We start from the raw sequence: 15,460 nt of genomic DNA on the forward strand, positions 1-15,460 counted from the left end.
TCAGTTAACATCTTATGAACCAAAAATCTACTTATTATAAGAAAAAAAATTTTTTTTTTAACTTTAAACCGTTCCTTCTGGCCAAAATATAAGTCTATTTTCCATTATAACACTTCCTCTCTCACATCAAAATGCACCCACACATTTATTTAAAGCTGTTCTGGACTGTTTTGGCTTGAAATGGTGCTTGGTCTGTGCAGATTTCTCTCCTGATACAGACCAGATGACTTTTTCACTGGTGTTGTTATGGATTATGGACTCTAATTTTAGCTGGAAGCAACAGTTTGAAGTTAAGAACATCGCGACGATGGATTTGTTTCTTACAAGCACACGGCTTTTCACTTCTCAAGACATTAACTGATGGAGTGGAGTGATGTGGATTATGGTGATGTTTTTATCAGCTGTTTGGACTCTCATTCTGACGGCACCCATTCACTATAGAGGATCTTTTGGTGAGCAAGTGATGAAATGCTAAAAAGCGACCCACTGGACCTTTTTCTACAAGTCTCTTATCAAATGTCTGGAGCCCACTCTTGATATTTAGGGCTCAAGCCCAAAGGGCGAGAGGCCTATTGTTTTCCTTAGGATTATTTTTTATTATTATTATTATTATTTTTTTCCAACGTCTCGGGGGCTTTTGGGGCCCTTAACGTGCTTAAAAAGTCTTGAAAATTGGCACACAGATTGGAACCTGCGGCCATTAGGGCCGGGCAGAGACTGATACACGGGCGTGGCACAGGGGCTCTACAGCGCCCCCTGGAATATGGAGGGCCATATATCATACATTCTTGCTCGTAGACGTATGAAACTCGGTACACATATAAATCTCATCAATCCAAACAACTTTTGTATTGCATATCATAGGCTCCGCCCAACAGGAAGTTGGCTATTTAGGGTTTAGTATTCAAATTTTTCGTCAAAGTTGTGGGGGCTTTTGGGGTCCTTAACATACTCAAAAACTCTTGAAAATTTGCGCACACTTTGGAATCTGTGGCCTTTAGGAGCCTGCAGAGGCTGGGACCCGGGCGTGGCACAGGGGCTCTACGGCGCCCCCTGGAACACAGTCAAAAATTTTGATGTATAGCTCACACATACTTGCACATATTCATATGAAACTCAGTACACATATAGATCTCATCGTGCCGAACACTTTTCGTATTGCATGTCATAGGCTCCACCCAACAGGAAGTCAGCTATTTAGAGTTATGTAAAAAGCACATGCTCTGGAATTTGAAATACTTGTCATAGGTTTTTTTCTCGATTGCCGCCAAACTCGGTCAACATGATCTCAAGACACTGGGGATGAAAAATTGCCAGGGTATTTTTGATATCTCGAACGGTTTGCTCGTGGCGAGGCATTGAAATTATGGCGAGAAATTAGAAACAGCAAGTGTCTAATACCATCCACATACATTTCCTGATTTTAATCAAACTTCATCATATTATTCGTTGTATGATGTCGATCGCATATATGTGACTATTAGGAGTCAAAGTTATAGCGCCACCAACTGGCAGAAGGAAGTGTGCCATTTTCAAAATGATTTGAATTCAGCATCTTATTATTACTCGATTTGCTTCAAACTTCATCAGAATAATGTTAAAACACAGCTGATATAAATCTGCAAGGGGGATATTGATATCTAAAAAATTGTTTGCCGTGGCAACATGTCAAACTGGAATACTTCTCAGGTGATTTTGAGGCAAATAACATACTTAGAATTTCACAAAACTCTGAACACACATCAGTATTTCTGATAGGAACTTAAATTGTGAATGGATTTTGGATAGCTTGAATGGTTTTGCCGTGGTGATTTTTTTAAATGACCTTACAAAGGGAATCATTATTGTATTTTTAAATTGCAGCTTCCAAACACGTCAAATAATTTTTTCACACAGATGAAAAAGTCATTCTGAGGAAATATGCATAGTTTCACGACTTTACAACACTGTATGGATAACAGAAAATTAAAAAAACTGTCAGACATCTCATCTCACTCTGTCCCTCTGTTTGAGTATATGTGCTTCAGACTTCCATTGTCTGAGAGAAATTGCGCCCCTACAGGTTCAATTCCCGGACTTTTACTTTCACTTTTAAATCGGTTAAAAATACAAACAAATACTTAGATTTAATTCACACTGACAAGCTAAACCAACATATCTGATTATTACCGGTTCAGGGCTCATGGATAAATTATTTCTGGCCAGAGATATGTGAGAAATAGGAGAGATGAATCACCGCTGTGATCACGAGCGTCTGGAGTAAAGAGCTCAGAGAAAACGAATTTATTCATGTTTTAAAGCTTTTAAAAATAAATTATTACAGCGATATCACACAATCAACCAATTAGAACACACCAAGAGCTAAATTAAGATGTTTTTGAACTGTTTGTGTGAAAATGAAATATTTGCAGCTGCCTACCTGAAATCACTGCCTCCGATCAGCGCGTACAGTGTCGAGCTCAAAACAAACGAATTTATTCTTGTTTAAGAGCTTTTTTAAATAAAATATTACCACAAATGCACACAATAAACCCATTGTAACACAACAAGAGCTAAATGCAGGTGTTTGTGACCTGTTTAAGTGTGCAAGACTATTTGAAAGCGCGACTGGCAGAATAACATATATCTCTGGAGCTGCAGGATTCTGCCTTTCGTCGTACGAACGAACACATATAACGGACAAGATTATTTCAAAACACATAATAGCTTGGCGACTATAAACGAAAACAGCCACGTGAACATAAACTGGATCTACTGGATTTGAATATTAAAGTGACCACATTTACCACTTGCTTCTGTCTTCAATTTTAATCTATATAAAAAAGGAAACTCATTCGACTTGGCTGCTTTTTTAATGTGTGCGTATTTATTTATTTATCTTTTTATACATTTTGTATAATTTCATAGTTTGTGTATTACAATTATAAAAACAAAAATAAAATTAGCCACTCACATAGAAATAGCTTAGGCCTTAACCTTTTTCTGACAGTTTTAGGGATTTTTAAAAATCCTAAAAAAACCTTATTTGTGCTGCAAATAATAATTTCAAACTCATTTGATACTGACCTATGACATCCTGTGACATTATATTTATTTTAATTTACATAATCTCATGGATGTAACAGTAAATCTGTTCAGCTCACAGATCAATACTAAGCTGTAATGCAAGCAGAACTTTCACAAATGCTTATGAGTCATTTAAGGATTTGATAACACTGTAAAATAATGTCTAATTTGTTAACATTAGCAAATGCATTGATAACACTTTATAATAACTGCACTCATTATTAAATAGTCAGTTCATGCTTTATAAAGCCTTGTCCCAATATTAATAGTCAGTAGTAAGCAGTTTATAAATACAGCTATACATAGCTTGTCCTTGGTTTATAAGCACATTTATTAAAAATGAGAGTAAGTTATCTTCCTATGAAAAATAAAAGATAAAAATAAACAAACAACAACACAGATTGATACAGAACTCAGAAATGTTATTGTGGATTTATGATAAAGCCTGCAAATGAATTCATACTCCTACTCATACTACTCCATACTCCTTTTTCAACATGATGCCAATATACTGAGATGTTAAATTGTGAATGGGTTTAGGATAGCTTAAATGGTGTTGCCATAGAGATTTATTAAAGTAACATAAAAAAATACAATAGTTATTTTACTATATCTTTAAAATTTTTCATTCTAAATCTTCATAATTTTTTATATAAGTAGAAGTCCTCATTTGAAGGAAGCACAGTAAGTTTCATAGCTTTATCACTTTCAAGAGCCAGCATAAAATTTAAACTATCATAACTTATAAATCAAGCTTGCAATTCTTAGTACCTATAATGGCCACCAGAGGGAGCTATAGGATTACTTTTAAATAATTATTGTAGAAACGAGTATGATTTAAATCATTTATAGAAATCTTTCAAAAAAAAAATGAATTGTATATATTTTACTGATAAAATGACCCTCACTTAATTAGAATAACAAGCTGAAGTAATTTGAACTGTATATTAAGAATAATTCTTTATAGGCTTTATGGACAGATACGTTTTGAGTGACTCTTGAAGGATCAGCACCACATCCTCTTTTACCACTGTTTAAAGAATTAATCTTACAGAATAGGTGTGAATGAATTTTGGATAGCTTGAATGGTTTTGCCGTGATGTTTTTTGAAATAATAGTAAAAAAGGAACCAGTAAATGTCTTTTTATTTTTTTAAAGTGCAGCTTCTAAACACTTTTTAAAAAAAAAATGTACACATAGAAGACCAGTCATTCTGAGGCATATTTCCTCAGAATGACTGGTCTCATGACCATAGTTTCATGACTATACAACACTATATGGATGATAGAAAATTAAAAAAAAACTATCATACATCTGATGTCACTCAGTCCCACTGTCACTGTGGGTAATGTGTGTGTGTGTGTGTGTGTGTTAAGTGAATTAGGTGTGAAACTATCAGTGAGCATTTAGTCTCCAGCGCCAACATTTTACAGAACTGCCACTTTCCTGGAGTCTCCAGAATTACTCGGTGTCGGACTCTGAGAGACTTAAGATTCCAAAAAATGATTTAATTAGAATACCATGAAGTATTGTGAAATACTATATATTAAGTCTTTATATATAGGCTTTATGCACAGATTAGAGTGACTCGTGAAGGACCAGCACCACCTCCTCTTGTTCGATGGTTTGAGGAATATATCTTCCAGAATCCAGGATTAAGATTTAGGAGCTCATTTTTATTCCACCTCCTTTCCTGAAAAGTCTGTCTTGCAGAATTGACTAAAAATTAATCTTCACATTAATTACTAATTATTTTGCAATTCTTTTTGTCAGTTCTTCTTGACCTGCTTTTTTCTTCTTCTTTTCTGACCTCATGACCCAGTCAGTATTTTTTGTACAATGGTCAAGTCTTAACTTATCCATTTCTGTTTTGCATTTGTGTTTGATATTTCTCATGGGTATTTCATAATTTTCGACCTTACAGTTTGAGTTAAAAGTCTATTTTAGCGCATTTCATCTGTAAAAGAAAACATGCCTAATAATTCTGCACACATGAATATAAGGAGTTTTTCTCTTCCAGCTTTCCTGGACTATTGTATAGCACTCATAAATGATTAAATAAAAAATAATGGTAGTTATTAAGATTTATATGGTTCGGAATTGGTAAAATGTACTTGGAAAAAAATCACAATAAAACAATGTTTTCATGTTTAAGTTTGGAATATTAACTGACATGAATGAATGCTATATAAATATTGTTCATGTTAACATAATGTTTATAAATGAAATCTTATTGTACAGTGTTACTAATATATATATTGTTCTGTGAATGTGATTTTAAAGTCTAGATGATTCGGATTAACCCTTTAACTGCCGTATCCTTTAAAACCTCACTGCCAGAGGGATATTGTGAATGCATGTGCCCGCTGGGCACAGTTTACCTGATGCCACCGGGGTGGCGATGGCATTGGTGGCTTGAGCCCGCCATCGCTGCTTGCAGCTATATTTTAATATGTAGTTTGTCCTTGTAGCTAATCTGCAACAGCCTCATTTCTCACGTTCCCTTGTGCAGAGAGAGAGAGAGAGAGAGGGAGGGAGGGAGGGATGTTATGAGTGCTGAGCTCAACTATGACATCAGGATTTTTGATCAACTGTGTACGCGCTGCCTCATTTCTGGCCTGATCCAGAACTGCCCCCCGAATATCTCCTAGAGATCCCACACATCGCTCACCATCCACGCTCCCATCAGAACTGCGTCTGCATCAAAAGGCTGTGAAAGAGCACTTACTGAAACCTCTTATTAAAACAAGATGTTCCGTTCACGGAGCTGAATTAGATTATAATGGCCTCACATTTGAGCAATGGTATGAGAACTAGTCTAATCACAATCAAGCTTCTAAAACTACATTAATTCATGTAGCTCTTTTTATTCAAACTTATGTTTCTGGCACTAAATAGCACCATTAAATGTTAAATATTTTATGTATTATAAATAAACATTTTGTAAGTGTATTTTGTGTGTGTGTGTGTGTGTATATTTAATAACATTTATATCAATATGTATGACAACATTTTAATTAATGTACTTAAATATATTTTGTAATTAATGTTTTCTGATACTGTCAAAAGATACATATTAAATGTGAAATTGTTTTATAAATAGACATTATATTTCTAATTCAAAACTGTTAACAGCTGTACATATTACATTTGAAATAGTATTATATATTATACAATATTTTGCAGTTTTTTAATTAATAATGTATACTATTTATATTGTTTTATATATATTAATTATAATATATAAAATTATTTCAGATTGAATATGTACAGTAATTTAACAGTATTAAATGAAAAATATGATTCTAAACTATAATATTTTTAGTATTTTATTATTATATAATTTTTAAATGTATAGTGATTTGTAATAATACTTATTAATGGTGGGGAAAAAACTGAATTTTGAAAAAGAAGAGTTTCTTTACTAAAGAAACACTATATATATATATATATATATATATATATATATATATATATATATATATATATATATATATATATATATATATATATATGTCTATAAAGGTGTTTGAAAACTTAATGCGATGCACTTACTTCCTCCGTTAATGCCAAAACATATACTACTGTCACTTGCTGGTTAAAAACCTTGTAACTTCATTTGAGTTTGATTTTCATAAAATGTTAATATTATACACATGGCACATGCAAGTGTCTGATCATATATAAAGCCACAATACCAGCTCTGGTGATGCGGTGTTTAATTATCTAAAAAAGAAGAAAGAAAAAGAAAATGTTTTTACATTTCCTTAAACAGTATATATTATATTATTCCAATAATAATAGAAAAAAAAAACTGTATAAACATTACTAATCAATATGTTGATCTCAGGCTTTTGGACAAAGTCTGAAGTGAATCTGATGAAACCAGCAAGTAAGCAAAGACGGGAAATCCCTGGCAGACTAATTGTTGCAGAAAGCATTTGTGTTATTAATAGAAGCGTGTTGTGGCCATGGGAGTGTTTTCATTTCGATGGTGACTTTGATTTGTTGTGCTTCTGTTATGACATTCAATCGCTGTCCCAAATAGCAATGACAGAGCGTGTATACACACAGACGTTCATTATGCCCTCCAAAAAAACTGTCCAGAAGCTGTTGACAGACTGATGCCGTCCCAAACAGCAATTCAGATGAGAGTTCAAACTCCTGGAGTTTTTCCCAAACCTCTATTCTCTGACTCGAGACGGGTGTATTTTTAACTTGGATTATGCTTGAGAGATTCAGGGTGACCTTAGCTGTGTTATTATTGGAGACGAGGCAGCTGGGAGATATAAATGAGAGTTTGTCTTATATTTACTCTGAGAATATGCACCTCGCTGCTGAAGAGCTTCACGCAGCTGCTCCTTGCTGAAACTGAGCAGTATTTATAGCGAGAGACGCACTTGTGCTCAGGAGGATCTGATCGAGGTTGTTTAACATCACAGCTATCGGTTTTGTTACACGCATGCCTCCTGGGAAATTTAAACTGAATGAGCGCCGGTGATAATTAATTCCTCAGATTCATCTGAGGTGGGCAAGCATCTGTGGCACTTCCTTTATATTTAGTAATGGATACTGCTGGAGCTGGATGCACACGGATACACACTCAAACACCGGCACATTCTTTGTTAACGGCTACATCTGGGTTCATGAAAACCGGCTCATGCATATTATTAAGTGCATGCATATTTCACAAGATTAAACACAATAAATGAATTAAATTAACTATTTATCTATTAAAAAATATATATATATTACAAATCGTCCCCTTGGAATTATAAGGTTCTATCTGCATTCCGAGTAGTTTTGAGATATTGAGCTTCAAAGCTTTTGCATTCCATTCGACTGTGTAGATAGAACCTTACTGTTTTTTAAATAAAAATCCAATAATGTATACAACACAAAAAAAAAAAAAATTATCACATAATGTAAATAAGTTGTCACAGAATAACAATATGGGAATAACAAAATTTTGACAAAAATCAGATAGAACCTACTAATTCCAAGGGGACGAAAAATAAAAATAAAGGTTTTGAAGTATTATTTATATACTTATTTGTATTCTTATTTAGTTTTCATTTTAATTTTGGTTATATGATTTATTTATTTCATTTCAATTAGTGATTTTAAGATTTTCATTTAAACTTCTTTCAGTAACATGCCATGGCGACACTTTTTAGTTTACATTTTTCATCTAATATTGACATTACATATTTCATGTTTTATTTTAAAAAGAAATATTTTTCATAGTTTTAGTTAACTATAACAAAACTGACCTGCACTAGTGGAACTGCCACTAAAGTAACAACAATGCTCTTGTCATTTTTATTCATTTAATTTTTTAATAGTCTAATTATTTTTTTTAGTTGTAGTTTCAACTGTAGTTGTAGTTCCATTTCAGTTATTAATATTTTAACTTAAACTTATTTCAATTATATGCCAAGGCATCATTTCTACTTTTGGTTTAGGTTTTAACACATAATATTTAGGTTTTCATCGAATATTTTATTTTGTTTGAATTTTAAATATATTTATCGATCTGTCTATTATTTATTTATTTATTTATTAACCATAACAACACTGGCATGCATTAGTAAAACCAACAGTGAATTAAATAGAAATGCAAACAGACATACATGCATGAATGGATGCATGGATGGATTAAATACATTGGTTTCAACCCACTTCTAACATCAACCTCAACTAGATAACCAGAGTTAAATGACATAATGGAAGTTGATGACATTTGTGCAAATATTTCCTCCCCATCCTCCACCAAACAGAGAGACAGTCCTGAACCGACTCAGACATCTCCAGATCTTGAGGGAAACGTCTGAGTGCATCTCAGCCGTGTGAAAGCTGGAGGACTGTGACTAAATAAGGGCAGACAAACTCTCAGACTGACGCGCTGTGTTTGAGATGATCACATGATTGCCAGAAGTAAGGTCAGGGTCATTATTTGATCACATCAGACACAGAACTGTTTGTTCCTGTCCTCTGTGAGAGAGAGAATTAGGTGCATATGTTTGTATTCATTATTATTATGAAGGATTTACCTTGCTTTATTTTTAGATAATGTCTGAAAAATTCCTGGAAAGTTGAAATTAACCCAGATGAATTGAAAACCAATGTCTTAAATATCTCATTGGTTTCTCAATGGCATCTACAGCTGAATGCAAAAAAGGTGTGCATCCTTCTTCTCAAATGTTTGTTCTGAGGGAGAGAAAACGAGATGTGTCTCCTCGAGAGATCAGTGGCAGCTCAGAGCACTTTTAGACTGCTGTCCACGTTAATGCATTTCAATATATGCTGCAATTCAATTTTAATGAGTTGTTTGGACTTGTTTTGCAGCTGAAATGTCCACAAATCCTCAAAACAAGATACAGGTACAATAGGACTAATGCATCTTAAACATGGCAGATTTTATAGTTAAAACGAGCGGTGCAGTAAGAATAAATACACGCTCTGATGCCTTAATATTGTACAATGTAATTACATTTTTAGGATGATTTTCATTTTCTCTTCAAGCTAGATTAAATTGCTTGTTAAAATAGGATTTCTACTTGTATACCAACAGTCAAATGTCTGTGTTTTTATTGTTCCCAAACAAGGAATTCATTTTAAAGCTTTACACTGCTACATTGATTTTAATGTATCATCTTGACTACTTTTTCAGTTAAAATGACTAAAAATAATTAAAGTAGCATGCACATTAAGATTTTTTTTTATCTTATATATGACATGGTATTTCTTACCATTTTTAAGCTGATGACTCGCAAATCTATTTACCACTGAGAAGAGATGCTAACGGTTCTCTGACTCTGTTACTTGAATGTCTCAAGGATATTAAAACCTGGATGTCTTTTAATTTTTCTAATTTAAATGAAGAAAAACCTGAGATCATTGTGTTTGGACCCAGCTGGGTTTGTGACTCCACTCCCATAAACCTTGGGTCCCTGCAGAAATATGTAAAGCCAGTAGTGACCAATCTAGGCATTAAAATTGATAGTGAGTTTAACTTGACAAGCAGAAAAACACTTTTAAATCTCGTTTAAAAACACATTTTTATTCCCTGGCTTTTGACTCCGCATAAGAGCTGTTGTGGTCTTCGTTATCGCTGTTACTTTTGATGTTTGTTTTGTATTTTCATCTCTGTAAAGCACTTTGGTAACCTTGCTGTTTGCTTAAATTGTGCTATATAAATAAAGTGGATTGGATTGCATGACAGAGTTTGTTTACACTTAAAACAAAAAGTACAGTAACACAAATAACTGAAAATAAGTCTTACTTAAATACTGAATGCAACATCATTTTTGGATGTTCTAATGGAAAATTAGACTAAATTCTTGTTAAGAGTGTTTTTTTTACTTGCAATCAAATGTCTGTCCATTGCTCTTAATGCATGAGAAAAAACTGATAGTGAAATGAGTAGCAGAATGCACTTTGACCAACATCAGAGAATACTCCTCTGTAACATCTTCCCTTTACAGCTCCAGTCATGTTCTCATCAGAAATACAACACTACCTACAACATTCGTGCATCAGACCAAGCTCTGACCATCTGCCATTTCCTCCTGTACCTTCCTGTAGTGTGAGCCGCTAAAAATAGCCATATCACAAGTGCACACCAGCTATTTGTGCCTGAATGCACTTTAAGTCAAAGTCAGCATTAAAAACAAGTTACCTATATTCACTATCTAAACACACATTCCTGCTCTGATTGAATGATTCACGAGTGCACGTTCTTCAACTGGCTATGGAATATGATATTTTAAAAAAAAAGTGCATCTTGAATGCAATGCAGTTGCTGATAAAGCATCTGACAAAATGCATAAATGCATTTTAAAGTGTTTATAGTCCTATAAAAACATAATGTAAAAAAGAAACAACACATCTGACTATTGTAAGTAAGTGCTCAGAGTAATTCAGAGCACAAACTGTCATTCAACAAGCATGTGAGTGATGAGCCGTCCAGCGCTGGCATGATGAGGACCACAGCCTTAATCTAATAAATGTGACCTGATGTCACACAAGAGAAGGAGAGAGTGAGAGAGACACAGAGAGGTTGAAGAGAGCATATAAAAATAGGAATCATAAACTACAGCCAGGTTTAAAATGGCACATGATGAAAATGTGGAGTTGCGCTTTAGGTGAGAGTTCAAGAGCATCACCTCTAGCCTCTCTGATTGACATTAGAGAGCCCACTGTCCTAAATACCACTTAAGAGGTAAAATACAGCCAGTCATTATCTCATAATAATCATATATAGGATGAACGGCCTTTATTCAATTAAGTATAAATGTAACGGAATGCAGCAGCTGACCAATCAGAATCAAGTATCCAGAACGCTGTCCAGCAATATATAACATTCAGTGGTAAATGCAGAACAATAATTCAGAGTAATTTGGGGTTAGTAATGTTAAGTAATGCTACTTTGAAAAGCTGGATCACCAATTATCTATAGTTTTACAAATGACCGTCAAAAACCCATATTTGTTGACCGCTAATCTGGATCCAGTGGATGGATGGGTGGGTGGATGGATGGAACGACAGAATGGAAGAACAAAAGATGGATAATCGATAGATGGGTGAAAGAATAGAATACTGGATGGATGGCTAGATATAAATGTATAGATAGATGCAATCATGAACGGCTAGATATAAATGTATAGATAGATGCAATCATGAACTTTTGGAATATTTGTATATTTTGCAATCTGCTACAAAAAACAACAACAACAACAACAACAAACTAAAAAAAAACAGTCCAGAAAGCAAAAAATGAAACAAAAGAAAAAAGAAATGTGCTGAGTTAAGTGAAAATATCTTGAACTCTCCACGAGGGGTTTAGAGTTGGAAATGGTCTCAGGATAGGGATTTGGAAATGAATACTAATCCAAATTTGTGCAATAGCATAAAAGCAAAAAATCCTGAAAGAATGACCTACGGTCAGAAAAGATTGCTGTGATGCAAAATGACGTGCATTTTCTCAGGAATAGCTCTGCAGAAAGACATCTGCTGACCCAGAATGAGAAACACTCGACGTGTAATGACTTCAGTGTTAGCTTCATACACGCTTTGGGACTCATTTATATCACAGCGATCTCCTTTGTCCTGCACGGATGTGATTGATGAGCAAATGTTACTGATAAACATGTTTTCATATGGCTGCATGGATCTGCTCCGATCGTCGGTCACAGTGGACAAAAGACCAGATGAACAGATGCCTTTCTGATGGAAGGAAGATGATGTCATTTCCCTCATACAGTAAAACAGAGGACGGAGGAAATAAGTTCAAGTGATTCAACTCTCGTATCACACTAACAGAATTTATTATGGTTCTATAGTTGTTGTTTTTTTTATGCTGGAAAAATAATTTATGACTGTCCACAAAAAGACATGGAACACAAAAGTTAATAGCACTTGGGAGATTTAAAGAAACAGATCACCCAAAAATTAAAATGTTCTCACCGTCAATCCATCCAAGATTTAGATGAGTTTGTTTTTCATGGGAACAGATTTGGAGAAATGTAGCATTGCATCACTTGCTCACCAATGGATCCTCTGCAGTGAATGGGTGCCGTCAGATTAAGAGTTTGAACAGCTGATAAAAACATCACAAATCATTACTTCTGGCCAAAATATCCATGCATAATCCATAATAACACTTCCTCCAGTGAAGAGTCCTTCCCCTGTTGTCTCTGACGGCACCCATTCACTGCAGAGGATACATTGGTGAGCAAGTAATGCAATGCTGCATTTCTCCAGATCTACATCTTTGATGGCGTCAACATTTTCAACATAATTTCATTTTTGGGTGAACTGTTTCTTTAAGTGCACTCAAATCACTTTGGATTAAAGAATAAACTAAACATCAAATTAGTAATTAATACTATGTCACAACTAATCCATCAGAAAAAAAAAAAACAATATCCAAGATTGCTGCTTTGGAAGAGTTTTGCAGAAAGCACAAGGCCACGAGTGACCCCAGATCTCTCAGCGTCTGCAGTAATGCTTTTGGCTCACCGCCTTGTTTTTTTCCTGACTATAGCTGTGGGCTGCAGCAGAGAGATGACCTTACCACACAGCCTGCTTTGACTGAACTGATATAATGTTAATTCTGTGTCTGTGTCATTTTTAGAGACGCACACCATTCCCGAAGAAGTGAAGACTGACGCTATACAGTCTTGAGTACTAACAGGTGAAGAGTTTAACATTTGGCACATACCCGATGTCACAGCTCAGATGCAACAGCTCCTTTAAAAACAAACACACACGCATTTATTTGATCAAAAATACAGCAAAAACTGTGAGATTGTGAAATATTATTACCATTTAAAATAACTATTTTCTATGTGAATATATTTTAAAAAGTAATTTATTCCAGTGATGCACATCAGCATCGTTTCTCCAGTCTTCAGTGTCACATGATCTTCAGAAATCATTCTAATATTATGATTTGCTGCTCAAAAACATTTCTTATTATTGTTGAAAACAGTTGTGCTGCTGCATATTTTTGTGGAAACCATGATATATACATATATATATATATTTCTTTTTTTGATGAGTATTGTTTTGGATGAAAATAACAGCATTGATTTGAACAGAAATACTTTGTAGTATTATAATTATTATAAATATCTTTACTGTAAATTTTGATCAACTTAATGAATCCTTGATGAATAGTATTAATTTCTTTAAACGAATATATTTGGAAAAAAAATAAACAGTAGTGTATCATACTCAAACTACAGTAAATAATACTCAAGGGAACTGCAGAGAATACCATGGTATACAGTACAAGCCCAAACACATTTACTTTGGTATGTACTATATTTCTCAGTTATTGCTTTTTTCATATAGCATGGTATCACAGTGTGCATTGGTCATGCCATGGTGCCATACACATACTTATATCATACTTCAAAAAATACCATGGTACCTCCGTTTCCAAAAACTATGACACAGTTAATATTATGCCATTGCACAAAAAAAAAAATGTCCTAAGCGTGTACTTTTTAGTAAGTGCATGTTTAGTAAACTCAGTAAACAGTGATGTAAGTTGACATTTAGAACCTACGTGCTTTTTGTTCAAAATAAACTAAACACGTTTGAACGAACTAAACAAACCATCTAAACAAACGGCCTCTGTTTTGTTGTCATGACGACAGCGAGAACTGATGGTATGAGTGCGAGCTCGTTGTTGTTTCTCAGATGGCGGTGCAGAATTCGAGCGCTGATGTCATGCACCGTGTCTTATCGCAACGCGTCAGGTCATTAGTTCAGACTCTAACTCCAGCCGATGATTCTTTACTGGGCCATGCCGTTTCCAAGATAATGAACAACATTACTGTGTGGTGCCTCATCAGTATGACAATGCACATGCTCAGATTCCAACATTATTTGCAAAATGCAATGTGAGCCTAAACACAAGCAGCTTTTCTCTTTTCTCTTTCCACCACAAGCTGAAATGTTTAGACAGAGCCTAAATCCAGAGAGAATACTGAGTCACACAGGCTGATTTCAGACATCAGCTCTGTCACTGAGGACTTCAGAGTGCTGTAATGCTGCCAGCCGTCTCCCGTGAGCCCGTGTCAGAGGAATAATATCGCTAAGTGCAATCTGATGAAGCGCTTCCTGAAGCTGCCCTTACTCAGTGATTCAGAGAAATATCTCAGTTACATGGACACCGTGTGCACATAAACACAAATAAAATTCACATTGTCATACTTCCTGCAGAAATAACTTGCGAGTGGGCATTGCTGTCTGGTGTTAATGATTTATCTATTTACCAGGTGGTTTTTACTGGACCAAGTTAAATATGGCTCAATCACTCCCCCAAGTCTCTAGATATGGCTAAGTGCCTCTTGCAATGTAAAAATAAATGTTTTTTTTTTTATTATTATTGTTTTTATCCATATCAAAAATCATAAATCTGATGTCATCACACTATATGGGGTAAGTTGGTACAAAGGAACTGTCGATTATAAGCATCTCAGCTAATTTTAAATGGGTTATGGCAAAATAATGAACAAAAAAGCAAAAATTTAAAAGGAAACATATGATAAAACATTCAAAAATAAAGTGTCACTTAATTGTAATTGATAAATAAATAAAAATTGTCAAATTACATACATATAGATGTATAATAGTTTTATAAAATGACATTTATGTACTTATATGTAATTTAGTTTATTAATTACAATATACATATGTGTGTGTGTGTGTGTCCAATTTAATAGATATTTAAATGTTATACTATTTATACATTTAAATATATGTATGTTTGTGTGTTTGAATACACACACACACACAACAGAATAAACCAATAACTGTACATATACAGTATATCAACAGGATTACAAAAACACTTAGTTTCTCCTTTAAAATATTAAAA

The sequence above is a fragment of the Carassius auratus genome, unplaced genomic scaffold (assembly GCF_003368295.1).
Source record: "Carassius auratus strain Wakin unplaced genomic scaffold, ASM336829v1 scaf_tig00214968, whole genome shotgun sequence".
NCBI classification, from domain to species: domain Eukaryota; kingdom Metazoa; phylum Chordata; class Actinopteri; order Cypriniformes; family Cyprinidae; genus Carassius; species Carassius auratus.